Raw genomic sequence first — 26137 nt, 5'->3', positions numbered from 1 at the left:
TTAACAAATATCTTACGTAAATGTTATTGTAAAAATTGGTGCAAAAGAACAGAATCTGTAAAGATGATGTTTCTGGGTTCAGTGCCTGTCATCCTCGGGATAATGATAATCATTCCGCGAGTGGAGAAAAATTTGATTCCTTTCATGGAAAGCGCAGGGTCAAGTTCAGCTACTCAACACGCAATGTTCATAAATTGGGCGGAGAATAAAGAACAGATTGTCTTAGCATAAGTTTCCTTCTGCCTACCCTGTTTCAAATGCTGAAGCTATTTTTTTTAATTGATAAAAAACTATAAATAAATAAATACCTTTTAATGAAAAGTTTTATAATTATTAAAGAATTTATTAGAGAACTTTACTCATTTATCTTTTTATTCATTTATTTGTATTTATTTTTCATTTTTAAATTATCAATCTTAATGTGTTTTAAAAATGCATTTTATCTTAGACCAGATTAAACTAAGTTTTAAGCTTTAAAAAATGATGATGTCTTTTTTTCGTCTAAAAGTAAATTCTCTCTCCTATTCTTTTCATTCTGAAGTAATCTGAATAAACCATAGCTGTAGATACATTCGCGAAACGTTATCGCCTTAACTCGTCGACTTGAATGTAAGCAAAGCGTAAGTGCATTCGCCAAAGCTCTATGGAAGCTCACAAAATCTCTGAACGAAAGTAATATATTTTTAGGTTCCCTTATTCCGCGCAAAGTTACCCTGCTTTACCGATAGAGGATAGAGGACAAGAGGCATTCTTTTACCCACTATTGAGTAGCAAAATTCAACGTTGGTTTCTGGAGTTTGCTGCTGGAATACATGTCCTTATATAAAAATTGTCAACTAACATCATTATGCAAGTAATATGCTATTATTGTTCTTACAGAAAATAAAAAGCAGAGAGATTAATAATAGATAAAACTTAAAGAGTTCTTCAACCAAACTAAAAAATATTATATATATTTATTTATATTCATTCATAAGTAATTGTTCTTAACTTTTAGAATTACGCTCAACTCTCGTTGTCTCGAATTCGAACGAAAAATAGATTAGAGTTCCTGATGCAATATTGTCTGCTCTTCCCTTTAGAGTAGAAGCGGAGTTCATTACACTAGGTTCTGTGTAGGGTTCTATTTCACCTGCTATTTGGGTAATAAGGCTGAAGCGTGAAACTGCTATTTGCTAAGTCTTTAAGAATTGTGCGAAGCAAGGGTTCATCACATGTGTACAGAATTAAAAGCGAATACGAGCGTCGCGCGAATCTTACGTTAATCTCCTTCCCACAAAAGTGATGTACTCGAAAATGTGTTGGCTTAACTTACTGTTACCTACTGTTACGTGAACATTTCCTTGTTTTCAATTATGTATAGCTATACTAATATAATAAAGCGGAAGAGTTTGTTTGTTTGTTTGTTTGTTTGTTTGTTTGAACGCTAAGATCTCTGGATCTACTGGTCCGATTTACATTGTTTTTGTTTTGTATGAAAGCTGCATTCTTCAGAAGTGCTATAGGCTATATAACATTACATTAGACATATATACTAATATATTTTAAAATACTTTCTAATTTGACATGCAATTTATTCTGCCATGTTAATAACAACCGTCGCGTCGCTACGCAACCGTTACCGCGACATTTTGATATTCATCCTTATGAATAGTCACTCTTAACATTTTATCTAAATTGAAATTATAGTTTGCTGTATAGCATTCTAATAAATAATTAAGGAGATGTCACTGATTCGTTTGCCTAACCTTGATGTCACTGACCTAACCTTCAGGCGGCATAGTATGAGTATGACCGACGCGAACGGGCAGATGACGTTGACAGTTTTATAAATTTTCATACATTTTCGAACTATTATTAATTTTTATGTAATTTTTTGCTGCTTATAATTTATTTAAACTACACTTTGATTGTCTTCTTATTTTATTTAATATTGCTCGCAAAAATTATCCTATTTAATATAGAAAAATGTTTAGTTTTTTCATAGAGTCGATATCTACGAGTATGTACGCAAGCACGGAAAACTTTAGGTACTTTTTCTAATATTAAGAATATCCTTTAGTTATTTTTACTTCTTTTGTTGGTTCATTTCAATAACTCTGATATTTTTTTCTAATAATATGTCTCTACTTATTATTCTTTTTGACAATTTAGGCTTATATTTTCTTACTAATTCTATTGAAAAGTGAAAATAATTTTATAAATATATTTAATAAATATTCTTATAGTTCAAGCAGGCGTAGCCGCATCCGGGTCCACTAGTGTTTTATATACCTATTTATAAGCATATTTAGATTTTAATCGCATTGGCTTATAAGCATCATTTCAATGAAGTGTGACTGACACCGTAATAGTATCCATATAAATTATTATATTTTATATGTGACGTTGACTTTACTTGAGTTTTAGAGATTGGGTGCCCTTAGCCTCGATGCGGAGGATTGGGAGGCACTGGCGCACCTTGGGGGAGGCCTATGTCCAGCAGTGGACACGTATAGGATGATTTGATTGATTGATAATTTTCACAGGTCAATTACAAATATGATTATCATTATCATACAGATTTAGTACTTTTATCATAAAGGTAACTGAATAGAATGGAAGAGATTCTATATCGTATTTAATGATGGAACCTTACATTACATTTAATCTAACAAAAAAAAATCATATTATTGTTTAACATAAATACCTACTTTAAAGAATAAATAACCATATTTAAATCTATGAATTTTATTAATTGAAGACATTCCTCTATATCGTAAGATTTCTCCTAATAGATTCACTTTCTACATTACGATGTAAAGATCACTTATATTGGGACTTAGGCTTTATGCGCCGTAAAACGAACTACGTAGTACGTAGGCCAAATAGACGGCGAGTGACGCATCGCGGACAGATTACACCGTTATTGAGGTACTATAAAATATTATTGACTATAAAATGTGATTATTATAATTTTCTCGCTATCTCTAATATTCTTTTATGAATATTTAATAGAAGATAGGTTAGATTATGAACTTAAAGTAGATTTTTTTTTAATTATCGTTTGTATGTAATTGGTACATACCCCTATTTACAAGAGGCTTTTGTTTTGTATACATAATTAACGAAAAACCATCCCTAAAGTACTTTATCATATTTCAAAGTCCCTATCGCCAAATATTTAATTATTATTTTAAATTTATCGAAATTCATGTCCAAGCGTTTTATAGAATAAATGTTAAAGGAGATATGAAATAACATCAATTTATATAGCACCTCCTTCTTTGCATAGAATTTTGAATTTAGTATCCTGGACCTTTATTTTTTTGTCATCGGTAAATTCTCATCACGCTGAACTACTTTTAGTAAGGTGTCATTTCTTTTTCTTTATAGTGTAGCTGTCTATTATGGTGTAGGTACACCAGATGTCCTAGTTTTCAAAATAATTTATAGCCTATGTTCTCCTCTGGCCTACATTACTTGAAAATGTAGGGGGGCACATAGTTTGGTAGGCAGAGGGAATAGGGGAACCTTGTGTTCAATACTTCCGTTCAGACTTGGGGAATGGATATTGTATTATAAAAATTAATGTGTGCGTGAACCATTTTTTTCTGTATTTTTTAACCCAATCCCGTAGTCCACGCAAACGTTTTAGAATAAAGAAAATAAATATTAAAATATTTATGAAGAATAAAACATAAATTTAGCTAGCGCTATAATATATGTAAAATATAATTTTGCTACGCAGCTCAAATTTATATTCTAGTATGAATAAATTTTAACTGGTTATATTTTATACTAGCAAATTTTTACTTTTAATCTTTAACATATAGTTTATGTATTCAATATTTTATTATTACTTTTAGAAAAGTCTTCTTCAACCTTCAATTCGATTTAAAAATAAGTTTTAATCTTGCATATTAGTAGTAGGAAGAGAAACTAGTGTTAATATATTTCGTTATTAGTTTTCTTTAATTCCAGGCACTGTGTGTTGATAGCGAAACTCAACGCCGCATTATGCGTATCTAGACGTGAAAATTATTTGACCAGTTTACTAAAAAAATATGTAAATAAATTTTCATCCCCAAGGAAAGCCGGCTAGTAATAATAAGATGCATTTTCTATAGCTTCACAGTGTATCCCACAGATATCATGGTACGCGGAGGGAACCTGAAAACCTAAAGTTAACACACACTCCGTTCCTTTTAAAACACTTTCGTTCCCCACATTCCGCCATATTATGGAAGCATTACGTATTGAACACATAACCCTTGTTCCCATTGTACCACGATTGATATCATAAGAATACTTATCTAAATAAAATTATATTTAAACACAAACAACTTAGATTTATATTAAACTAAGCATCCCTTAACAAATTTCAAACGGATCAAATAAAACGCCTAACCAAGTAGTTCACTTTATAGCCGAGCTTTTACTGTCTGTCCGTACATTGTGGTCCACGCAACGCAATGGCCGACCATTAAGAATTTACTGCAATTTAGATCATCAATTTAACAAATCACTTATCCGCTATCCTATTTACATTTTCAGTAGTTAATATTGCTAAATGGATTGCTTATTGAATTTGCCGAGACTAGTTTATCATGCGACTGTGCTTGGATTACCTTTGTTACTTAATATTTTTTTTAATATTGAGGCCGATTGTGCAATTAATTTTTAACAAAAAGAAAAACCGACTTCTAACAACGAACTAAAAAGTGAAAAATAATTATATAAAGATTTTGTAATTTTGAAGTCGGTGCCAAGTAAAACAAACAGGCTTAGTAATTAGATATTGTAGTAAAGGTGTTGTAGCATTAGTTTGACACCGACTTCAAAATTACAAAATCTTTATATAATTTTAGTGATGGGTAGATCTTAAAATGATGCTTCTTGAACGAGTGGTGATGGTGGTGGTAGTGGTTGTGATTGTTCTTTGTAAAACTTCATTTAATTAGCTATTATTTTTGTGCAAAGTTACATTTTGGTATATTGACAAGAACATACATAAAAAGTATTCGGGTGAATTCGGTATCTCCCTTTTTTGAAGTTGGTTGAAAATGAGAACATCCTCTTTTTTGAGATTGGTTGTAAAGAAATGCAACGATCAGGAATCTCACCTCTGACATCTATTTAAAAAGTTTTTGCTTGTAACTATTACAGTATAATCAATTTTTTTACCAAACTTTCTCAATTTTCACCGGATTCCATAATCGGAACTTAACCAAACTTTCACCAAATTATCCTTGAAGTGTATCCTTTCAAATAAAAAATCATCAAAATCGGTCAGCGCGACATTTAGTTATTCGGCTATTTGTCGCGCACATACCTAATGCAAATTTAAGACTTATAGATAGATAGATAAAAATCTTTATTGCACACTTAAAAAGATACAATACAATAACTTCTTAAAACAAAATGCACAAAGGCGGCCTTATCACTACAAGTGATCTCTTCCAGGCAACCGAATTACGGAAGGATATAATTAAAAGTGCGGGCATAATGCTTATGTGATTTTCTCATAGATATCATTGTCAGACATGGACTAAAAAAAATGGGACCATTCGGGAAGCTTCAACTTTCAAATAAAAAAAAAATTTTCAAAATCGGTTCACCCAGTCAAAAGTTATGAGGTAACAAACATAAAAAAAAAATACAGTCGAATTGATAACCTCCTTTACTTACAGAAGTCGGTTAAAAATAGGGGTAGAGTGTGGATAATTTTCATATTATGTTTATTAGTGTTTCATTAAGAATATACTGATGTATTTTCCTCTAGCTGAAATTGAAATTACTTCCCATTTCGTGTTATAGAAATTAATGACTTATATATTCTATCCATTTCTTTTATGTCTACAAGTGAGGTGGAGTGGAGTTTTTGGGTTTACCTCTATGAAAATAATAAAGAACGGAAGTGTCTTAATGGGACTAAAATTCTTGTTCCTCTGCCTACCCCAGTATGTGCATGAAGTAGCTAACGTTAAATAAATATATAGTGACATTATAAAATTTATTTATTAATTTAATCGTATATAATATAAGACTACTTCTTTCAAAATTTATTTACAAAATTATATTTTTAAAATAAATGTAATAGATTTGGTATTATATTTCTATAATAATTTCTATAATATTAACCAATGTTAAAAAGCTTTTGAAAAGAAAACATCATGTAATATTGTTGGCAAAGAAATAAATTGAAAGGTATTTTACTTTGTTGTGTTATTTTTAATAAGTATGAAACATACTTGTCTCGTACCTTTATGAAATAATTATTAAAAATTACATTTTCTTACAAAGAATGAAATTTATGTTTACAGTTCGTATATAGTATGAATTATTTTTACAGCTTCACGCTAAGCAGAAGGAACCTAGTGTTGAGACACTCCGTTCCCCACTACGTGTGCGTTCCGCCTACTGTGTGCGTTATACAGCGTGAAGCTGATTTATTTATTTATATTTTTAAGAAAACGTATAAAAATATTTAAGTTTATTAAGTTATAATATAACACTTGTCAAAAACAAGGAAGGATTAGCCAAAAAACCCCCCAGAGACATACAATCCATATGACCTAAATCCCATACCAACACTCGATACCGTAGGACGTGGGCGCCTCTCTTACACATAGCACCAATCATATTTCTCATTGTTTGCTTTCTTCTACGACGCCATTGTCTGGAAATGGACCGCCTCGGATGATATTGTTTGACATCACACTTTTTATTACCAATAATGTTATTTGGTTAATTCTTAATAAGCTTAGTAAGACCAGTCGTGGTGCTGATGCATAATTGTGTGATTGTAACGCATGGGTTGTGGGATCGATCCCCACTCTAGTGAATGAATTATTATTTTTTTTTTATTTCTTCGTTCTGATACCAAGGTAAAAGACCAGCGTCGAGTTCCGACACTCCTCAACTTTCAGTCAAAACTAACAATATATAAATTTATAAATACATTCGCCCTGCCTTTTCCAATTTTTTAGCTTAAGTGAAGTAAATAGAAGTACTAAGAAATTTATTAAGAATTACATATTATAATTGTCTATTACAAATGTTAAGTATAAGTGCAACAGGCGAGAACACTTTAAAACCCAAGCACGCCCGGGACGCTCGTTTCAAAGCAATTGATTAAACATTATTAAGAACACTGTTTCTATCTATTTATCGTTATTTTTTCAGTTCTGTGGGTAAGAAAATTTGTAGTCAAGAATTCCGCGGAAAGCGGGGAACGGAAAACGGAAATTAGGTAAAGGAGTATCTTAGCACTAGGTTCCCTCTGTTTACCCTGCTACGGGATACAGCGTGAAGCTAAAAACACTTAAAGATTATCATAAAATTATAAAATAATTTTAGTCGTTATGAGATGCAATCTAAATTTAACGAGCAAAAAATAATCTCTCTTCACATAGATTAATTTCGTTTCCTAATTTTCAGTAACTGTTTGCTTTTAATTTAAAACAAAAAAAAAATATTACTGTCCCTTCTTAATAATCTCGTTAAAACTTTAAAAATTAACATAAAATTTTACTTAACAGTACAGGCATTTTAAATATTAAAAGTTATTATTAGTTCTGAAAGCTATTGAAAATAACATTATTAGTTTAATGGATAACTCGTTCCTGTGATAGAGTAATTTTTAAGTATAAAATGAGACTATCTGTAAAGAATTATACTTATAATTATATATAAAGAATTATATATATAAAACTTGTGTGGTTATTTTTAATGTCTAAGAAAATTTCTAATAAATTAGTATTAATGTCAATTTTCTAAAGACGTCAACGAATGTTACTATAAACAGTTTATTTTGGGATATAAATAAACTTATATCTAAACTGGCTACTGAAAGATTAATTTAACACTGTAAAGAAAACTTTTATTTATTAGTACGAGTACTAAAACAATACGTGCAGTCTGAGAGTTGCTAGCGCTAAACACAAAGGTGGTAAAACAATAAATTGAATTTAATGCAGTAAGACCAATTTCTTTTAATAAATTAAAATCAAATTAAATACCATATGGTATATATTGAAAACGAATATTCTAATTAAAAAATAATTATAAAATTATGAGCATATAGCTAAAACACCTAAATAATTTCTATTAAAATTTTCATTTTTCATCATCAATTTAATTAAATTAAAAAAAATATTTAATCTAAAAAAATAAATAAATTGCGATACGTCCGTACTGTCGAGTTTATCTACCTTTTTCAGCTTCATGCAGCATCCCGCATATAGCAGCGTAGGCAGAGAGAACTTATTGCTACGAGATGGAAGAAATTAAAATATTATTTATAATAATAAATTCCTCCGAGTGGGGATCGAACCCACAACCGTCGCGTTACAGTCAGAGGCTTGTGCCGCTGCGCCATGACGGCTTCAACGGTTATATTATTTATCACCGTTTAAGTTAACAAAAGTAACATACTCGTAAATAGTGTGACTACTTGACCGATAAGAAACTTATCATTATATATGAAAAAGCACTATAGCCCTGTATACGTAGAACAAATTCAAAACTAAAATACACTTCAAAATAGATGAATAATTACTTCTAGTGTGGAGGCGAACGATTTCCATTAAGTGTATTTATTTGTAGGATTAATTGGAAATGCCTAGGTGTAATATATTTGTTTTATATTGACGTCCCATAGGTAGGCAGAGGGAAACTAGTGTTAAAACACTAATTTTCCGCCCAAATTTCGCAACTAGGTGTTGAGTGGTGGAGCTTAACACCGAACTTTGCTCGAGATTTCCTCAAGTGGGGATCGAACCCACAACCTGCTGCGTTTACAGTCACACCCGCACCATGATTGGTCTCAAATAGTATTAATTTTACATATGTTTCAAATACTATACTTTAAAATAACAATATTTAAATAAGAAAGAATATAGAACGTAATATCCTCTAGATCTGTAATAGGCGTTAAAGCCGAGTCGCCACAAATCCTTGAGATGGGCACCGATTACTTAAACGAAATGACTTCATACAAACACGAACACATAAAATTGTTACTACAAAAGTACTTAATCAACGTCGTAGTATGATGAGAATGTAAGTAAATACACTTAGAAAATATTTTTCTGATAAGATATAAAGAGTTAAATTAAATTTATTTAACGACTAAAATAGCATTATTCTATTTATTTAATGCAAGACAGGTTATCGAAAAGATTTGTTAATAAACTAATTAACAATTAATAAGCTCATCAAATATTTCAAGAGCACTGTGGAATAGCCGCTGACTGCAAATATAATGGTTGTGGGTTCAATCCGCTCTTACCAGTTCTGTTATGTCAAGAGGTGTTAGTGCTTGAGTTCAGCCACTTGCAATGACTAAGATGACTAAGATCTGGTCGAAACGTGGAAAATGGTAATGTCTGAAGCTTAATTCTAGATTAGAATATTGGAAATTACAGGAAAATTGGGTAGCTGAATGGTGTTTCCACCGAATTCTGGAGGCATTGAGTGTTGAGTGGCGGAACACAACGACGCGCTTTGACTCAACACCAGAGTGAAGACATAATAGTATTTAATGTTCAATTTCTTCGAGTGGAAATCGAACCTGCAACAGCAGAACTACTGGAATCAAATTAAACTAATTACGAAAAAATTATAACATATACAAAAATAAGACAATATTTACGATACTACCCACAAATATTATATACAGGTATGTATGTAATATGTATATGTTAAAGCTTAGGAAGCGATCCCCTCAGAAATATTTCGTGTTACCCGAAGAATTGGTTTCAAATTGTTTGCGGCAAGTTCCTTTTGATTTGTATGTAGAGGAAATAAGAGAATAATGGAATGGAATTTGATAGGTTTTGTATTTCTTTAAATCTTTTTATATGTGATATAGTATGACGAGTTTAACGTATTTAGTTAATATGATGCAGGGATATATACGTTTTTTGTGCATTGATATACCCGTATTTTGTTTTTTTAATCAAAATATGTAGAAATATATATAGAAAAAGGATAAGAGACTTTCATGGTGCAGCAAATCAGTGTCTGATTTTGAAAGCGATGGCTGGTGAATTCAATCCCCATTAAGAAAATAAATTTTTTTCATGTACCCGCACTGTAAGACAAAATGCGCTTATATTCCGCCATTGTACACAGAATTTCCCAAATTCGAACAGAAATCGGAGAACGGAGTGTCTTGGCACTTAGCCTCAAAAATACACAGTAGAGTCTACTATGTCCAATAATAATTTAAATGTTTTTGTTATTAATATAAGTTATTTTATTATTTTTTTTTATAAATTAAGCATAATTATATTCATCCTTAGAAAAATCTTTTCTCAATAAAGGTAAAACGATATAATTTTATTTTGACTCTTCATCTTTAGAATTGCGCATAAAAACAAGTTAAGAACTTTTAAAGACGTGTTTATAACTTTGCTCGAGCCACTAAAACTTTAGAGAGACACGAATTTTTATGCTTACTCAAATTTTATCGCAACAATGACTTTATAAAACATACGAGTATGGCAGCATTGGGTCCTAGTAGTAAATAAATATCGTATGTTATGCATAGGTTCAATTAGCTAATAATGAATTCATTAATTAAATAATAATAAATAATTTAAATTCAACAAAATAATTCTTTATTAAATTATTTTTAAATCATTTATTAAAACAACGTAATCGTAATAATAGAACCTATTGTTAAAATATTAGTATACACCCTAGTAATTAAAATCAAACGAAAGTACGTTATATTCATTATAAACCTTTCTCCAAAACGGCGTTGAGGTCCGCTACTCAACACGCATTACCTACAGAATTCGGCGGAAAGTGGGGGACGAAAAAGTGGTAAGAAACTCTGTTCGAAATAAAGAGACTTCTTTAATTTGAACAGAGTTTCTTACCACGTGGTCCCCAGGTTCCCTATGCCTATCCTGCCATGACCTATAAAAAAACCTTTCTAAATATTCTAATAAGCATATTATATTAAAAGTCGACAAATAAAGTATAGACATTATAAGAACGTTAAGAGGCCAAAAAATCCAAAAGTCAAAATACAATTCATTTGGTGGAATGCAAAATGTGTTAGTGAGGTGGGCGGCCAGTAGTATATAAGGGTTGCGCTGGGCGGGCGGCGGCATAACACTTGTTGCCCTCTTCGAGCCTGGTCGCTGGAACCTACATAGCAAGGTAAGAAAGTTTCAATTTTTTTTTAAGAAAAATAACTAAGACAAAATAGATTTATTTTACACATTCGTTTTACCATTTAATATGATTACTATTAATAAAACTTTTGCAACATTTTTATGATTATATTAAATACTGTATATAAATGATATTTGAGTATTTTAATGTATAAATGAAATATTTTTTTGTATTATTAGATATAAAAGTGGAATAAAAAGTTAAATAAAGTTCGTAAGCTGACTTTTAAAGCGCACTACGGCAACTAGTTTAAAGTTGTAGAGCTAGATAATCACGCAATAATTTCTAGTTTTTTTTCCTTAATAAGTGTTACTAGAAAATTAAAATGGGCAGTTTATTTTCTTAATACAATTTAATATTAGTATTTTGTTGAAAATGTACTTTTGCACTTGTAATCTAATATAAATAGATTTACATTTACGTAATTTAAAAACGTATTTTGTTACAATAAAATGCATGTTATAAAGATATTATAAATTCTATATTAAATACATATATAACAAAATCATTACCTTCCTTTTTGTTTCGCTGTAGTCGGGTAAAAAAGTTATTTGTAAAGCACAAGACATTAGAAAAGGCAACAATAAAACAAATTAAGCTCGTTCAAAATAAAAATTTAATCAAATAATTCAAATCACTAAGGTTCTCCTCTGCTTGTATTTCTACTCAAGTGTGTTTAATTTTTCATAAATCTTAGTCACTGAAGAACTTTTAATAATTCACCAAAAGAAGCCAAATGGAACAATAAAATATAAATGTTTACTTTAGAAGACGGACGTTTTCAATTTAAGCATTTGTCAACTTTGTGATCTAACAAGTAAAGTTATACAGGAAGTCATTACTTTTAAATTCATGAATATATTTAAATATATTTTCTTATTTTAATAGCTATATAGCTATAAAATAATATAACGTAGTTTCACGAGGCAAAGTGCGGCGTTAAGTTCCTCCAATTCAGTATTCGGTGAAAAGTGGGGAACAACAGTGTCTTAATGTGAATGAAGTGTCTTAAAACAAACCCGCACATAACAGGGTAGGCAGAAACCCTTTGCCTGTCCTACCTGTTGAAAAAAGTCGTTTCATATATATATATATATATATATATAATATATATATCTTGAATTTAGTATTAAAATAACTTAATTTAATAATATAGAAAAATATGGTACATATTCGTAGAGACATGGTCGTGGCGTTGAGACAGAATGATAGATAAATAGGGTGTGAAATAAACTAAATTCAACGCACAACAAAATGATCATCTTCGATTTCTCATACTTTTAGAAATTTATCAAATGCTGACAATGTTGTATCACAAATATTTTTATTATTGTAAAACAAGCTTTGGTTCAAAATAGATTTATTTACTAATTTCAATAATTTATCAAAAACAAATTTCAGAATAGGAACAGAAAAAAATAATAGAAATCTCCTTAATATTGATTTACGTATATATATATATATATATATATATATATATATATGTAATATTGCCTCGTGACTTTAATTATGAATATCATCGTTTTAATTACGAAATAAATACAATATTATTTTCTATTCTTAATTGCATATTTATAGCCTACAAAGAAAAAATCTCAAAACTTAAAGAAATGATCCACAAAAGTACTAATTTTAAAAATATAAAAAGCATTTAGTTAAAGAGACACTTAAAAAATATTTGATTCGTTTAATCTAACATTAATTTTTATATTAGGCAAGTTTGCGAATCTCGCGAAGGGCACAATTCCGGACCCGCTATTATCGTATTACGTGGCGGCAGTAACCATCAAATTAGGATATTATAATTTGATCTTTCGACCGTTTAATCCTGGAATGTGATGTCATGTCATTTTCTAATGTTTTTATATTCATTTTGATGTATACATAAAACATTTTTAATAAATTGTTCAAATTATCTTATTTTTTACGGCTGAAAAAATTTATATGTGCAATTTTCAAAATTCTACTATATCACAGATATTAGTAAACTTTTTTTAGCTTCACGTTATACCTATATATATATACCTAGTATTAAGATACTCTGTTCCCAATAAAATTAATCAATTTGATTATCCGAGACACTTTTGGACTCTAGGTTCTCTCTGCCTACCAGACTAAAAGCGGAATATTGTGTAAAGCTGAGAATAGCTTTTTTTCCATTATTTCATATTTTATATTGAATTCCTACCCTAGTGCTTGTGTACTATTCAATAGTGATGAGAATTTATTTTCATAATTATTCCACAGAGTGTAATTTAAAATTACAAATACTGGACAGTTACAAATAATCCAGCTTTGTCGCGATGATATACAGCATGTAGGTTAAAATAATTCATTTTGCAGATAAATAAGGATTAAACACCATTTATCTTTTTTGCAATGAAATAGTCCTTGACATATACATAGGCGTGCGATTACCTTATCAGATAATTATAACAAGAATTTGAAGTATTGACTGTCGCGCATTGGTGCTAAAACAATATAAACATTCATTAACTATGATATGAGACCAGTATAGAACAGTGATTTTATCAAAGGTTATCATAATGTATCTATGCGAAAAATGAGGTAAAATATACAAAGTGTACCGCAAAATCGACTGGTTGTGGGTTCGATCCCCACTCGAAGAAATTAAATATTTACTTAAATTTATACTTTCATTTCTGCGCTCTGGTATCGAGGCAAAAGTGCGGAGTTATGTTCCGCCATTCAACACGCAACGCCTGCAGCATTCAGCAAATGGGAAACGTGTCTTATATCTTCGTCACTGGGTTCACTCTGCCTACCCTGCTGTGTGCAGGATACAGCGCGAAGCTGATTTAATTTTTAATTTTAATTAAATTTATATTCTACACTCAAAATTTCAGGATCTACGAAGTATTAACATATACTTGCTTATTTAATAAAGTGCTTCATGAAATATTTATCATACTGTTTTCATTTTACATTCTCAATAACAGATATTCAATTCGAATATTGAAAACGGTTTCTACAAAAAACAGAATTGTCAAAACACAACGGTATAATAAAAACGTAAAATTTAATCGGCTTTATCGTATGTTCGTACGAACAACAAACGTACGAACGTAAACAACAAACGTACGATACTTTTTAATCTTGCAATAGTTTAGTAACTAAATTGAAAAAATTATATTAATCTATAAACTTATTTAGAAAAGTCGTAAAAAATTGTAGAATAACTAAAGTAATATTATCAATAAAATAATTAATAATTATACTATAACTATTTTATAAAAGCTTTGCAAACGCTAATCTTTGTTAGTGCGAACAGTTTAAGTCAGTAAAACGTCAGAGTTATTATACGCTTAAGCAAACTTTTACTTGAGTTCTCACTTTTATCATACACTAGCGACCTGCTCGTGACTTTGACCGCTTGTACTATTTAATAAATTATTTCTTCATTTCCAATTACTTTAATGAACTAATAAAGTTAACATTTTAAAGACATTTTATTTCAAAAATTCAATAACACTCATTTTGTAGCAATATTAATATTATCGCACGCAATTCTTTATATTGACTTAACTTTTTAATTTTTAAACCAATTGATATAAAACAAATATTAAATATTAAGGAAAGTTAGTTAAACTATAATAGTAAAAACTGCGTTTAAATCAGTAAAGCTGTCTCTGAGATTAGCGCGAACAAACGCACAAACAAAAAAAAATAAAAATCATTGTTTAAGGTTCTATTACATTAAAAATGCCAGATTAATATATTACTCATATATCTTCCATGTACAGACAGCGATGAGTTACAGTTTTATATATAAGTATAAAATACACAAATGTACACACCACATACGCTTGTATACATATAGTACGAATAATTTTGATTTAATACACCTATACTTCCCACCTTCTTATTATATTGAATCAAACTATTGAATATGGTGATAACGAAGACAGATGAATTTGACAAATTGACAGAAAGTATGAAGGTAAGGCATAACATATATATCATTCTAGATAATATATCATATTTTACATAGAAACATACATATATATTATTCTATATAAAATATTAATAGATAGTTTTTCTTACACGCCCTCGTGTCCTAGTTAAGTTTGTATTGATTATGTTGTGATTGATTGGTATCTTGATTTAGTGGTTGACCCGTAGTGTCACTGTAGTGTAGGGATGTTTCTTTTGTCTTGCGTGTTGGTTTATTTTAACCCGTAATTAAGGGTTGGTGGTGAATTTGAAAAGTAAATGATTTTGAGTTACATCCCTACTCGAGGGTAGATTCCTATTTAAATTATTTTTTGGGAGTAGAGAGCAGCGGCAGTGTGTGAGAGTGTCTTAACATTCGTAATATAGTTGCAGGTTTGAAGTTAAAAAAAAACAATTTTTTTAGTTAAACATGTTGCGCTCATTATTAAAATGAAAGAATTAGATTATTCACATTATTAACTATGATTTTAACAAATTAAAATATCTCCAAAGCTTTAAAATTCTTTATATTCAAATTAATACACTTTTCGAGAATTTAATTATATTTCACACCTTAAATCCTAGAGATTTTGCAATAGGCTTGGATAGCTAGGCTAGATACATTTTCCGCAACTAAATAAAATAAACGTTTATTTTCCAAGAGAACATTTTAGCATATTCGAATGACGATACTTTTTAATATCAACATTTTATACTAAAAGTATATTTCGCGAAAAATACTTTTCCATACTATAATAAAAAATAATAATATTCAGAATTCGTTTACGTTTAAGTTAATTATGCGTCGTCATCCCCCGTAAACGTAAATGAGACTTTTAAGTCAAATTTGCTAACATATGTAACCGGAGGCTTAACTTTAGATATAAATCTAATGTGCTACATTTCATTTGGGTTTATAGTCTCATATAAAATTACTGCAGATTCTTTATAAAAATACATTTTGTTTTACGAGAGCGTCGTAGAGCAGCTGTCACGTCGCCTTTACAGTCAAATGATTGAAAACGTGACGGTTGTAGGTTCAATTCCCATTCAGCGGAATGAGGTATTTTCATTTCTTTGTTCTGGTAACAAGACAAAACCAATGAACATTCATTGTTTCGTAAATTACGCGGAAAATGGGGGGCGGACTGTCTTAAGGTAAGGTTTCCTCTGCCTACCCTGCTATATGCAGAATACAATATATTATACAGTATAATTTATCGTCACCTTCATGCATTTATTGTTTGATGCGGAGGAGTGAAATGTCACTTGGTTTTAATCTTTTCGCTTATTTCAAACATTATAAATGTTAGGTCAAATCTTAGATTTAATCAGATAGGGTTAATTAGATTTTTTTTAATATGAATGCTTCTTAAATGCACCTCATCATTATCAAATAGGTATAGGATATATAGATAGATAGTAGACTATTGGTATTTTTTTTCTATATTAAGCTCCATTTAAGTTTATTATGTGTATAATACTAACAAATTAAAAGCATATTTTGTTATTTAGTCTCGACAAGTAGATTATTGATTCAATAGTAAGAAAATTTGATTGAAACTTTCTATTTACACAAAATAATATTGAATCATATACACCCATAAAATTTGAATACGCCTGTGACTTCTATCGGAACTTGTTGTCGCGTCGATTCCTATGTTATCTTAAAAGCTTCACACTCATTGACAATGCGCTATCGGCTGCCATAAGAATGTTAGAAGGCATTTTATTGTTCATTTTTCTTTTATGTTAAGACATACTGGTTATTCGATAAATGTTGCTAGTAATAAATTTACCTTTGTTTATCTCTCTATTCTTAGTTATTTATTTTGTAGAAAGGGCAAATAAAACACTAAAACCTATTTACATTTGTGGTACTTATAAATTATAATATAAAAACAAATAAAAACACTGAAAAGTATACCGAAATGAAAAGAACTATTATATAAAATGATGATTATGTAAGCTTGAATTATGCATGAGGTTTCGGTGAGACTATTTAGAATATTCTTAATACTCACTGTATAATTGTGTATGTAAATAGTCGATCCCCTTGCGGTTCTTTTAGAAATTATAATATACAAGATTTAAAACTGTTTTAGCAATTCAAATTATATGAAATAGGTAAATTTACATAACTTAACACTAACACTTTAAAACAAATTTGTATAAAGTATCAACAATGCATCTATATTTGTGTTATTGAGTTTTCTTGTCTTCATCTCATTAGCTTTTTACATCATTTCAGTTTGAATCGCTTAATATTTTTATCTAAGTTATTTTTCACCTGATTGCAAAAATATAAAATTATTAAAATTTTAACTTTATTTAACAAATAGCATAGTAAATATGTCCATAAAATTTTGCCATGCCTTTTAGAATCAACAAACGTTCATCATAGAAAATCCAATCCAACTCCATTATGCAAACATATATTATAATCTATGAATCAATTTCACGAAGCCCTCCATCCATCGGGAATGGTCATGCAATATAAACACGCAGGCGTGAAATTGACGCGACCGTCCAGAGCACACGGTGTATTGGCCACCGGAGCGTTTGAGTGCAGTAATTAGACTCGCTGAGTGCACACTGAATACGTTGTCACGTAAGAACTCATTTAGAGAACTGGGGGGAAGTTAAAAATGTTTTTTTTTACATTTTTTCCAGCTTCTAAAGGCTTTCAGTATCGAGTGTTGGAACTTAACGTCGCGCTTTTGCCGAGACATCAGAACGAAGAAATGAAAATGTTAAATAATTCATTTCCTCGAGTGGTTCCACGCTTGTGCCATTGCGCCACCATTGGCCTCATTAGTATGTATAGGTATACAATTAATGAAAAGGAAAATTCTATTCATGATTTTATGGAAATGATGGTAAAAATATTATACACAAAGCTATTTAGATCGAACTTTGATTTCTTTACAAAATGTGACGCACAAAAACATACAAGAGTAAATCAAAACGTCGTGTGTAGTATATAACATGTAAATTCAATAAGTATCTGGGAAACATAAATCAACTTTTCAATTTATCTACAATACGAACGTATATGTGCCTCCCAATACCTGTCATTTACATTATAAAATTTTCGCGTTAACTTCTCGGGGGACCTCTGCTGCCTTTTACTACTTGCTCTCTGTTCGTATATACGAAATGGGCTTTAGAAAATATTCATTTGCTAACGTTATTGGAAAAGTTGACTATGGACTGATTAAAAAAAGTTTGTAAAAATAACAAAATTATAATAACACAGAAAAGAATAATGGAAAAAGTCCGTGTCAGCCATTAAATTTCGAAATATACTCCCTTCGTGGAATACGAAACAAGATTCTGGGTACAGCGTGGAAGCAAAATTTTCTACCAAAAGTAATCCAAATGTAATAAAAGAAAAATGTAAGTATTATTAAAATAATGTTCGTTATACTCAAGAGAGCGTCTAAAAAATAACTAACCGGGATTTAGCGGATTAGTATTACCTCAACAACTCTGTTAAGCTTCTTTGTAAAATATCGAATCTTCTATAATTATTTAACACTGATATAATCAATTAAGGAAAATACAGACACAAGGGAACAAAATATGAGCAAAGTACCCTGAAATTAATCAAAGTAAAATTTACAATCTTTGTAACTTTGGTAATTACAAATTTATAACGTTTCACGAAATAAATATTAGTATTTCGTCTATTCTTATTTGCTTTACTAGTTAATCTAAGCTCTAGGCAAGAATGATAGACCTATTATATGAATTTATTTTTCTTTGTTGGTTCTCGCCGGACCTAGCCGCAAATTACTTGTTATTTATACTGACTTATTAGTAGGCAACGTAGTTTCAGAGTTTTTTTTCTCTTTTGTATAATAAAACATGTTAGGCTTAAAGCTATACGCTGATGGGATCTGTAAAGTTTTCGCTAGTTTTTTTTTTATGAAAATCATTCCATTTTAATATTATTATTATGAAAGGGTTATAATAATAACTTATTTATTATACGTCTATTTATGTTTATATTTTATATTTTGCGGAATAGGTAAAAAAATATCAGGGCCTGCTAGCACTCTCCTACTAAGCCGCATACGTCAATCAAAAATGTTATTTATACTCGTATATATAAATAAAAATTATTGAATAGAAATGATTTCAATACGCTTACTTTCCGTTCGTAGTTTTTTATAATCCAAATATAAGAAGAAAGAGGCCATTCGTGGCGCAGAGGCATAAGCGTGTGACTGTAAAGGGCGACAGTGTAGGTGGGAGTTGTGGGTTCGATTCTAATCCGAATAAATATTTATTATATTTTCATTTCTTCGCTCTAGTGGTGAAACCATGCGCGGCGTTGAGTCCTGCCACTCAACTTAATGCCTCCAGACTTCAGTGAAAAATTTATTTGTTGCTATTTTTTTTTAAATATGAGAACTTGAGTCTTTTCATGTTGTAGTTTAGTTAAATAGAGAATAATATTTCATAAGTAAATTCCTCTATTTATATATAACTCTCCAACAAACTATCTCAGTTATGCCTTTGTGACTCTCACAAAAGGACGTGGCATGTCTCTGCCAAATTGTACTAAAAATAGACGACGCTTACTAATACAACACTTCCTCATAACTTAACATGACCGTCATGGCGCAAAAGGACGAGGGTGTGACTGTAAACTCGACGGTTGTGGATTCTTTTTCCAGTCAGGAGAGTTAATAAAAATAATATTCTTTTAATTTCTGCTATGTGCGGGATATAGCGTGAAGCTCATAACTTAAGTATCCATTATTAAAGATGATATTTTCTTCAAAATATGCCTGTCTAATACCTTGTAAGTCACGCTAAATTTAAATGACCAAACTAATTTGAATATTATTTCACCAATTTACTGTCAATCGAAAATACCGAAATATCGATACTCCGACTCCACCGCAGAGGATTTGTGTGATTTAAATTCGAAACTCGGAAAACCAGGCTCTTATAATATATTTCCCTTATTATATATTATTTACGCGTATATTTAAATAAAGAAAATTAAAATAAATTCATAGAATTATTAAGATTTTTTCTTTTAAAAATGTAAATAAGAAAATATTTTAATATTCTAATTTTTTTCTAAGTATTAAAGCTTAACTCAGCTTATACCAGTAATAAATGTATAATACACAGCTAAGCCGGGCTACAAAAATAATTATTTAACAAAATTTGATTAGAACCAAACGAAAATAAAAAAAAAATGTTGAAATCGTACGTAATATCCAACCAACTCATAATAAAATTTTCAAATAAAAAAAAATAAAAAAAATAATACAAAAAAAACAAAAATTCAAATCACATCTCTCCTATATTGTCTTTATAAGTCTAAATAACGAAACATTTTCGATTACTGGCAAGCGCGCGAAGCTTCCGTTCAGCAAAAACACATTTAGCCTTAAAAATACATTTTCTGTACCCATAACACTTGCTAAGCCGATTTTCGTACGTAGTATATAATTTTTACGTCATTTTCAAGTAGCGTGTGGGGAACGCTAAGCTGTCACATCTCCACCTTAATCTCTTTATATGAAACAATGTTGTGCTTATATTTTATCATTTTTGTAATTTTTAGAAAGCTCAAGTTCAATTTTATGAATAAATAAAAGCTCTTGTTTCATATTGGAACGATTTTTATGACAAAATATGAATAATGTTTTTGGGTGATTGAGGACATACTTACAAATGGATTAGACTACGTTTTATCTATATTTTGTATATTTTTCTAATAACTCACCTGTATTTTTTATAACATATATTAAATAAGTAATACATACACGTTTTACCTAGAAGTTTCAATAGGAATTTGGTAAGAAGATTATGTTAAAATGATTTACAAACATACCTATCAAGTAGCAGTTACTCAGGAAAAATCTTCAGTAGAGAAGCAAAAATGATCCCTAACAGTTTATCTAGGTAATTATCTTAACGCCGAGACGAGACGCTCAGAGCATAAATTTAGCGAGCGACGAAAGGACGGACGACTGATAAATTGAAAACGGTTAACAACCGCTTAAATGAATTTTAAATATTTGGAAAAATTGTTTAAGTGCAAATTTATACTAATTCAATATTTGGAATTTCAATATTTTTCATGAAATTTTGATAGTTGATTCATAAAATCTGTTAACGTGGAAAATAGAAAATACTTAGTTTTTTTCATTAAATCACAATCGTGATTTTTTTTGAGTAAAACACGAAGCAGCTATCGTCTTAGGTGAAAGCCATAATTCGAGGTTTTAATATATTAAATACATGTATAAGGGGAAAACGCGGATGAATACTCCATCAAGGCAAATTACTTAAATTGAAAAGCTCCCATAACATAGGCAGGTAGCTATTATGAAGCTTTGCGTTCTCTTTATTTAGGGTGGCGATATAATAGAGGGTAGTTGTATTTATTAAAAAATCGATAGATTAATTAATATGGCCGTATTTATTATTCTACTTATTAACATCGAGCTAAATTATAATTAGTAAAAATAACAACAAGTAAAAATATAATACAATAGTCTATTGAAATACGATGGACTTTTTAAAAAAAACAATACGTATCTATTTACAAAGGCGTTACTATAATAATCAGCTTCACGCTCTCACATATAGCAAGGTAGAATAGTGTTTAGACACTCTGTTGCTCGTTTTCCGCTGAATTTTACGAGGCATTACGTGTTGAGTGGCGGGACTAAACGCCGAGCTATTGATTGGTGAGAAAGCGAATAAATTAAAATATTAATAATTCATCCCCCCGAGTGAGGATCGAACCCACAGCCGTCCGCTTACAGTCACACCCAGGTAACAATATTAAAAAAGTGTTACTAAAGAAAATAATTATTTTCAAAAGCTCATAATAATGTGATTAAGCAAAATACAGGGGAAAAGAAAACTTTTGTAACTTAAATAATTCGTTTTATTGTAGCTGCCTCAAAGTTTGCGTACGACGGGAAAAGTTAGAGAATGTTTGAATTTATGTCCATATACGTAAATGAGACATTATTCCATCGTTCAGGGGTGCTTGTAGTACCTATTGTTCTTTTGTTTTGTATTTAAATATAAATAAAGAAATACAATAGACTCATTGTTTTGTTAAAAATCAATATTTTTTAAATGATAGTTAGGCTTATATCTAAATTCTTTTGTGTAAATCAAATCGAGTGAATCTTTTATATAATGTACGTTTAATATACAATACATAAAAGAATAGACATTGGAAAATACAGAAAAAGATCTCTGCATTAACTTTGAGTACGCAAAACCAACTTAACAAAAAATACTGGCTACTAAAAAATAATAAGGCCTTTTTTTTCATTAAAAAACAGAAAATACTCGTAAAATTTCCTGAACCGTGAAAGAAGATAAAACATACATTGAAATGAATGAAAAATTAAATCTCGTCGACTAAAGATACCTGAACTGCCTTTGTGCTACAAATCTATAGTCTAAAGCCATGAGCCACTGTAGAGAGAAAGGCTCTATGCCTGATAAGTTTGAAGGAAGCTTTCAAAGAGAAAACTTAGAGCGGTTGATTTTATGTTTTAGAAATATTTTTTAATTATAAACATGTTAGATTAGAAGTATTTATATTAAGATTCATATTAATGCAGATTTTTTTTCACAAAGAGAAGGACAGTAAGCCGTACATAAAAATATTTATGTATTCGTAAAGCTTGTTTGACAATTTTATTCTTAGCTTATCATTTTGTCCCGTATAAAGCAGAGTAGGTAAAGGGAAAATAGTGTTAAGATACTTCGTTTCCACTGACCGGCAAATGTTAGAGGCATTGCTAGTTCAATGACGGAACTTAACGCCGCGCTTTGCCTTGTTACCAGGGCGTAGATATAAAAATATATATAATAATAATTTCTTCCCCTGATTTGAACCCACAATCGTCGCGATCACAGTCACACGTTTGTTCCACTGCGCCATGACGACCTCAAAACATTATTTTGAAACAAGCTATTATAGTGGTTCATAGACCATTTTTATATTTGACATTTTAAAAATTTAAACAGACTGACAATATATTTGGTAAGCAATAATGTTTGCCTAATAAATGTACTGTAAGCATATCACTTTATCGTTTACTCAGCAAGGTGTTTTCAGTCGAGGCCATTACACGACAGAGCAAACAATTTTCATAAACATACGTATTTTAATTGTATTTTGGCAGGGATCACAGGGACAAAAACTTAAATATACCTGTAGATTATAGTATCTTAAATATAAAATTTAAATTTTAAGTAATTCTTTCGGTAAGATTACTAAGAAATTTTCTGAAAAATGCACCAGTATTATTATATCTTTTTTAAAGAAAACTTTCAAAGCGAGAAAATCTTGTTGTTCTTTCTGGATGAAGGCACTGTCCTGCAATTTTTGATCCACAATGATAATATTTTCATTTCATAAAAGTTATTTAGAGATGAGATTTTCATTTCACGTTGACATGCATACTAATTCTAATGATATTTATTAAAATTATCATTGCACTTATCAGAGGTATATATTTTTATAAAAATAGTAAAATAGTAAAAAAAAAAAGTTGCAAAAAATTAGAACTACTGACAAATAATAGTGTGACGACCGACGGCATTATGCGGCGTTAATTACCGCTTTCTTATCTCGGTTCGGGCGGAAAGCAGAGAGTTATGTCTATATTTATATATATGAGGCATTTGTATATGTATATAATATAAGAATATATTAAAAAGGGACCTGATTCCCATTAGAAATAGTTTGTAAATACCGTCACGCATGGTGTACAGAGTTTGATCATTATCATTCCTATAAAGGCTATGATTTATTACCTATGTGGAGGTTTCGAAAAAATTCGAGCAATAACGACGGACGTGACGTCAGCTTTATGACTCTACTGACATGAGGCACGTTTTATTTATCTCTGCGTAACAGAAGTGCGAAAATTTTACAAGCCCAGCTTTTACTTTAGTACTTTACGAATATTTTGATCTGGGAAATATGTGACATAATGAGTTCAAGGCTTTTTTATGCGATAGTTTATAACGGAAGTATATAGCGGAAGTATACAAGTTGTGAATCTATTATTGAATGACGTATCACAAGGTTCCCTCTTTCTGCTCTACGTTACGATGGAAATGTCTTTTAGGACAATCAAAAGTCAAGTGCTAGTCGGTGTCGCCCAGGGTCATAGGACAACAGGCAGTACAACTTTTAAAGTCGATTTTTTTTAAATTTATATTGTAAGATTTACTTCTTGCAAAATTCTTCTACTACTATTTCTATTCATCTATTTTTAAATTTTATAATTGTTACTTTAAACAGATATTAGTCTCGTTAACAGCTTTGGACAAAAAGTTTTTACGGAGTAATTAATTGAGATGCTTAAAAAAGTTGGCATTAAAGGGTATTTATCAACTTAAATAATAGCACTTTTCTGTAGAAAAGGTTGGAAACTTTTAAAAATGGCCTCCTTGTATATTATTAGTCTACGAAATATATTGGCACACCGTGTAGTCACACGGTAAACGTGACGGTTGTGGGTTCATTTTCTCGCTCTGGTAATAAAACAAAGCACAATACTGAAAGTCCCGAGAATTTGGCATAAAGTGGAGAATTAAGTGTTTTAAAAAGTAGGTTACCTCTGCCTACTCTCTTATATAGAGAGATTGGTATAATAAAAAGAAAAATAAAAGAAAACTACTAACAATGCCTACGCCAATGATAAATCAACAAAATGACGTTAGTTTGAGATAACGAAGCTTTGGTACAATAAAATTACGGGTACGGCCCCAAACTAATGGGAACCTTAAATTCGATTACAGTTGTAACAAAGACACTAATATTTTGCCTTTTTGGTACACTCTTACTTTACCTTAGTTAATATTGATTCGTTAATATAATCTAACTAGCGATACATGCACGGTTTCGCCTGCCTAAACTGTTTACATAAATTGTAGCCTAGTTTCTGTTATATAAGCTATATTACTGTAAAATTTTATCTAAATTAGTTCAGTAATTTTTACATTAAAGTGGAATAATTATCCAACCACTAAAACTTTTGTATTTATAATATTAGTAATATTACATATATTAATAATAAATTAATTAACTTAATTTTATTAATTTGTCAATAGTATCAACAATACTGGAAGTCTAATAAAAGAATGATTAGATTTTTTAAGGATGAATGAATGATTAAATTGGAAGGTTCCAAATGTTAAGTTTCTTGTAACTTAAACTTAACAGTTGATTTTATATATTAAGAATAAGGAAATGCTAGTATTATAAAATAGAATAGATATCTTCCCATATGGGATTTGGTATAATCATTGGTAGTCCCGACTGAGCCAAGATGGCCTCAATTGTCAATAAAGACGTCGCAAGTTTCAAATGAAACTTAATATTGTGTTATTAATATTAATTAATATTAATAATTTAGTTGACACAATAGTTTTTTTATGTGATATAAGTTAACTTACACTCTGTTAGTACACTAAAAAATCAATCTCCGCAAGTAAATTCAACAAACGCCGTAAATGTTATACGTTTCAATATTAGACTATATTTTTATACTCTGTTTTTGTTTGTTTTTCGCAACAACAAAATAACCGAGAGAGTGTATTGATTAAAAATTGCAGGTTGAATGGTTACGAAAAGTTCTATTATAATTTAAAGGAAGATTGTTTCAAGTCCATTTCGTGAAAAAATATCAAAGGGCACGTAAGAATTAAACAAAGTCCTCAAAATATTACGATTTATAATAGACCTTCTCAGTAAGATATTTGAATTACAAATATATTTTATATTTTTTATCAGGGCTGTATCTCGCAAAAAATCCCGCAGAGTAGACAGAGGGAATCTAGTGCTAAGACTCTCCATTCCCCATTTTCCACCGTGAAGGCTGAGTGTTGAGTGGCGGAACTCAACATCGTGGAAATATATAAATAAAAATATTACTTACAGCTAGCCAATTTATATTTGTACGTTGATTTGAAAGCTTTATATCATTTTTGTATTGAT

At 30.1% G+C, this 26137-nt stretch overlaps 1 protein-coding gene across 2 annotated transcripts in view; it reads left to right on the top strand.

The window, feature by feature from the left end:
• The first annotated feature begins 11066 nt into the window (after positions 1–11066).
• Positions 11067–26137, top strand: part of Dh31 (diuretic hormone class 2) — a 38525-nt gene continuing 23454 nt past the window's right edge. For both annotated transcript variants that reach the window (XM_085202311.1, XM_085202310.1), the window contains exon 1: positions 11067–11157. The gene's annotated coding sequence lies outside the window, so the exon portion shown is untranslated. The remainder of the gene's footprint in view (positions 11158–26137) is intronic.

The sequence above is a fragment of the Heliconius melpomene genome, chromosome 18 (genome assembly GCF_056956725.1).
Source record: "Heliconius melpomene rosina isolate 202511_hmr_F chromosome 18, ASM5695672v1, whole genome shotgun sequence".
In the NCBI taxonomy this organism is placed as follows: Eukaryota; Metazoa; Arthropoda; class Insecta; order Lepidoptera; family Nymphalidae; genus Heliconius; species Heliconius melpomene.
Note: the sequence above shows the minus strand (reverse complement) of the source record. Positions and strands in the feature narration are given on the sequence as shown.